We start from the raw sequence: 6,000 nt of genomic DNA, 5'->3' as shown, positions 1-6,000 counted from the left end.
GCCGAGAGTGCGGGAGAGGCGGGGTGTGCAGTTGTTTGAACCAATCACAGTTGGCCTTTCAAAGGGAGGGATGAGGTTGAGAACACATGTGGCTGAGCAGGTTAGTGGGGGCAAAGTTCACAGATAATAAACAGGTTCTCACAAATTCTCCAGTGATGTTGGCCCGGTTCCAACCAGTTACTTTACCCCCCTCACTCTTACCCGTTTCTGTGATTTCACAGATCTGAAAGGACTCGTAAGTGGTGCTGGCTGAAATGGAACCAGACTGAAGGCCCTAAACTAGTTTTGAAAAGCACTGTCCCCAAAACGTCTGCTCTCCGCATGATATGTAGGACATCTATTGGGTGCCTTATCAATAAATAGATTACACAGAGAATGCAGATAGTGTGCAGTTAGATCACTATTCATTTTGAATGAGAGAACTACATTTAGTGCAAACCATGAAATGTAATAATGTGTGAACATGTACTAGAGTCTGTAGGCCGTTGAAGTAACACAAATAATTGTGCGACATTTGGAGTGAAACAAGGATGATGAGTTATGTGACAAATGATTCTGCAGCTGGTTTTAGATATTTAGAATCTCTGGTGGTCTCTTATATGTCCTTTAGTGTCGGGAAATCAGTCTGACAAGGAATGAAAGATACCAGAGACCAGAGAGAAACCAGTTGCTAAATCATGTAGCCAAAAAATGGAAAGGTGATAGCATCTCCCATAAAGACCACTACAACATGTTTTTTCAATGCATGGTAGGCTACACTTATTTAAAAAAAGAAATCAATTTGTGAAATCTGTTGTGGTCAAATTACATAGCGGTCAGCACATTGGTTTAACAGCCTAGATGATCATGAACACTAATAAATGCATGTTCTTTTAACTATTTTATGAGCTTCTGGCTATCAGCCCTTTAAGGTAAGCGTGCTTTATGTACATGTTCCTGAGAATAGCTGAGTCTAAAGTGCAGTTCATAGTTCAATCCATTGGGTTCTGTTTGTTGCTCTACTTTAAAGATGGCTTTTTTTGTGTGTCTGAAATGACACCCTAATCCCTACATAGTGCATTACTTTTGACCAGATCCCTATTGGCCTGGTCAAAAGTAGTGGACTATATAGGAAATAGGATGCCATTGTATGCAAACATTGTGTGCAAAAACAATGACAAAAGCTAATGACGAACACAGTTAGGTAAGAGGAGTTCATTGGGCCGGGTTTACATGATTTTGTTACGCAACTTTGGACAAAATGTCTGACGGGGGTTTCACAACAAGATGCTGATTTAAACTTTGAACTTTGAAATGAGGCCACAGGTGACCACTGAGAGCCAATGGTTTGCAAGAATCAAAGGCCAGATTCTAGGGGCATATCTGAACTGTTTTCAAACTTGCTTTGGGTTGCTTCTTCAGTTTGTTGATAGAGCCTTCAGAATAATTGAAAGAGTGGCAAGTAGCCTAGTGGTTAAGCATGTTGGGCCATTAACCAAAAGGTTGCTGGTTCAATTCCCCAAGCTGACTAGGTGAAAAAGCTGTTCATGTGCCCTTGAGCAAAGCACTTAACCCTAGTTGCTCTGGATAAGAGAGTCTACTAAAATGTAAGAAATATATTCTTACATGGTTTTGAGTCTTATCTAAAAGGCTTATAAGGCTACAGCAAGAGTAAGATTGTAAGAGCAGCAGTGATGGAATGAGAAAAAATGTCAATTATATCAAGTTCTAAGTTCATCTATTATTTTCACTTTACTGAATAGTTACTGAGTAGTTTTTTAAGGTCAGAATGTTGGGCTCCTACTTGATATGTTGGGCTCCTACTTGATATGTTGGGCACCTACTGACCGAACAATATGTTATGATTTTTTTCCCCCCTCAATACAGGCAGGGATTAGTGTGTTGTGTGAAGAATCCAATACTTTAAAATGTATGCTGTTGTTTGCTGTTGTTCTGGGATTGATTTGCACTTTTCGCACCAAAGTACGTTCAACTCTAGGAGACAGAACACGTCTCCTTCCTGAGCGGTATGACGGCTGCGTGGTCCCATGGTGTTTAATAACAAATTCTTATTTACAACGACGGCCTACCCCGGCCAAACCTGGACGATGCTGGGCAGATTGTGCGCAGCCCTATGGGACTCCCAATCACGGCTGGATGTGATACAGCCTGGAATCGAACCTGGGACTGTGGTGACCCCTCTTGCACTGAGATGCAGTGCCTTAGACCGCTGCGCCACTCGTGAGCCCCCGAGTGGCACAGTGGGAAGGTTGTCGGCGGTTGAATTACATTTATTCAGCGCACGCAAAGGAACCATGCCTGCAAAACCTGTTACGCACCTGTGTAAGGTAAGTCTGAATACGAACTACTGAGAAGTGTGTAGGAAAGGTGTCAATTTCCTAAGTCTGAATTGGGCCCAAAGTGTTTAACCTAATTACAGTGAGTTTCACACCCTGATCTGTTTCACCTGTCATTGTGCTTGTCTCCACCCCCCTCCAGGTGTTGCCCATTGTCCCCTGTGTATTTATACTAGAGGTCGACCGATTATGATTTTTCAATACCGATACCGATTATTAGAGGACCAATAAAAGCCGATGCCGATTAATCTGTCGATTTTAAAATTTTATTTGTAATAATGACAATTACAACAATACTGAATGAACACTTATTTTAACTTAATATAATACATAAATAAAATCAATTTAGCCTCAAATAAATAATGAAACATGTTCAATTTAGTTTAAATAATGCAAAAACAAAGTGTTGGATGAGAAAGTAAAAATGCCATATGTGCCATGTAAGAAAGCTAATGTTCCTTGCCCAGAACATGAGAACATATGAAAGCTGGTGGTTCCTTTTAACATGAGTCTTCAATGTTCTCAGGTAAGAAGTTTTAGGTTGTAGTTATTATAGGAATTATAGGACTATTTCTCTCTATACCATTTGTATTTCATTAGCCTTTGACTATTGGATGTTCTTTTCATTAGTATTGCCAGTGTCACAGTATAGCTTCTGTCCCTCTCCTCGCTCCTACCTGGATTCGAACCAGGAACACATCGACAACAGCCACCTTCGAAGCAGCGTTATCCATGAAGCGCAAGGGAAACAACCATTCGAAGTCTCAGAGCGAGTGACGTTTGAAACGCTATTAGCGCGCACCCCGCTAACTAGCTAGCCATTTCACTTCGGTTACACCAGCCTAATCTTGGGAGTTGATAGGCTTGAAGTCATAAACAGCTCAATGCTTGAAGCATTGTGAAGAGCTGCTGTCAAACGCACCAAAGTGCTGTTTGAATGAATGCTTACGAGCCTGCTGTTGCCTACCACCGCTCAGTCAGACTGCTCTATCAAATCATAGACTTAATTATAACATAATAACATACAGAAATACAAGCCGTAGGTCATTATTATGGTCGAATCTGGAAACTATCATCTCGAAAACAAGACGTTTATTCTTTCAGTGAAATACGGAACTGTTCCATATTTTATCCAACGGATGGCATCCATAAGTCTAAATATTGCTGTTACATTGTACAACCTTCAATATTATGTCATAATTACGTAAAATTCTGGCAAATTAGGCAGCCCAAACTGTTGCTTATACACTGACTCTGCGTGCAATGAATGCAAGAGAAGTGACACAATTTCACCTGGTTAATATTGCCTGCTAACCTGGATTTCTTTTAGCTAAATATGCAGGTTTAAAAATATATAATTGTGTGTATTGATTTTAAGAAAAGCATTGATGTTTATGGTTAGGTACATATTGGAGCAACGACAGTCCTTTTTCGCGAATACGCACAGCATCGATTATATGCAACGCAGGACACGCTAGATAACTAGTATGTGTAGTTAACTAGTGATTATGATTGATTGATTGATTGTTTTTTATGAGATAAGTTTAATGCTAGCTAGCAACTTACCTTGGCTTACTGCATTCGCGTAACAGGCAGGCTCATCGTGGAGTGCAATGTAATCAGGTGGATAGATCGTTGGACTAGTTAACTGTAAGGTTGCAAGATTGAATCCCCGAGCTGACAAGGTAAAAATCTGTCATTCTGCCCCTGAACGAGGCAGTTAACCCATCGTTTCTAGGCCGTCTTTGAAAATAAGAATGTGTTCTTAACTGGCGTGCCCAGTTAAATAAAGATTAAATAAAGGTGTAATACATTTTTTAAACATTTTTAAAAACCGGCCAAATCGGCGGCCCAAAAAATTGAAATCGTCCCTAATTAATTGGCCATTCAGATGAATCGGCCAACCTCTAATTTATACCTGTGTTTTCTGTCTGTCTGTTGCCAGTTCCTCTTGTTTGTTCAAGCCTACGAGCATTTTGTGTCAGCTCCTGTTTTTCCCTAGTGGCTCTTTTTGTCGTCCTCCTGGTTTTTGACCCGCCCCCCTGACCACTGCCTGTCTCTGACCCTGCCTTCTGTCCTGAACTTTGGCCTCTGCTCTGGATTATCAACCCCTACCTGCCTTGACCTGTCGTTTGCCTTGCCCCTGTGGTTACGATCAACATTGTTACTTCACACAGTCTGCACTTGGGTCTTACCTTGATTCCTGATAGTGAAGAAGTATAGGCCTACACCACCATCTTTGGTTAAGGCAAGGGGGTTTTGCTGACCATGTGACCTGTGGGGCCGATTTTATAAATGTGGTGAATTGACTTCTTTTGGTAGTGATGATTTTTTTTCTTTAGGTAATTTAAAAAATAAAATCATAAGGCACTCGCACATCTGAGCTATCTTTGTTGCAGGTTCATAGTAACAGTTGAATAAAAGGAGAAATGTCTACATAGGGGTGCAAATTGTGAACACTCTCAAAAGTTCTGACGAAGGCCTTGAGGCAGATACCTAAAGCTTAATATAAAAGCAGTGACACTAGCAAGAGCAGTGTGCAGGTTTTCTTCTTTTTGGGATGGCAGCGTAGCCTAGTGGTTAGAGTGTTGGACTAGTAACCGCAAGGTTGTGAGTTCAAACCCCCGAGCTGACAAGGTACAAATCTGTCGTTCTGTCCCTGAACAGGCAGTTAACCCACTGTTCCCAGGCTGTCATTGAAAATAAGAATATGTTCTTAACTGACTTGCCTGGTTAAATAAAGGTTAAATTAAATTTCTTCTCAGGTACTGTAATTTATTTACCAAAAACTCGCATTGGCACGAACTTACCACGAAAATCATAATCGTATTATGTTTTTACTGATTAACCCTCAAGCTACCAACATATTTTACATCAACTATAGGGAAAAACTGCAATTTTAGCAAAAAAATCGCCTTATTTCTTTATCAAAACATCATTATACTTGTAGTTACAGTTATCTGAAACAATTTTTTTCTCCAAAACAGTTATTTTAGCAAACATACTGCAGCTTATTTCCAAAGTACAATCCACATTAGTACTAAAAAACTACATTACCATAATTTGATTAAAGTATCATTTCATTTTCAGAATTCTGATGTAAATACAGTGCATTCGGAAAATATTCAGACCCACTCATTTTTTCCACATTTTGTTACGTTACCGCCTTATTCTAAAATGACTTAAATACATTTTTTCCCTCATCAATCTACACACAATATCACATAACGACAAAGTGAAAACAGGTATTTTGAAAAAACATCTCAAGGGTGATCAATGGATACAAGATGCGCCTGAGCTCAATTTCGAGTCTCATAGTAAAGGGTCTGAATGTAAATATGATATTTCAGTTTTTTAATTTTAATACATTTGCAAAATGTCTAAAAATCTGTTTTTGCTCCATCATTATGGTGTATTGTGTGAAAATTGATAATAATATATATTTTTTTATCCATTTTAAAGTAAGGTTGTTTAACGTGGAAAAGTGACAGGGTCTGAATATTTTCCGAAAGCACTATACACATTTTGTCATATTTATGGGGTAAAGATGAATGCCAAGTGATCCTGAGATACATTGACCAAAATATGGATTAATTTCCTTTATTCCCTTATCCCAGAGACAGCGTTATCCTTGCTGCTAGTGAAACAATTCGAGCTGCTTCAA

The sequence above is a fragment of the Oncorhynchus keta genome, chromosome 9 (genome assembly GCF_023373465.1).
Source record: "Oncorhynchus keta strain PuntledgeMale-10-30-2019 chromosome 9, Oket_V2, whole genome shotgun sequence".
Taxonomy (NCBI): Eukaryota; Metazoa; Chordata; class Actinopteri; order Salmoniformes; family Salmonidae; genus Oncorhynchus; species Oncorhynchus keta.
The sequence above is the reverse complement of the archived record's forward strand: the minus strand, read 5'-3'. Positions refer to the sequence as shown.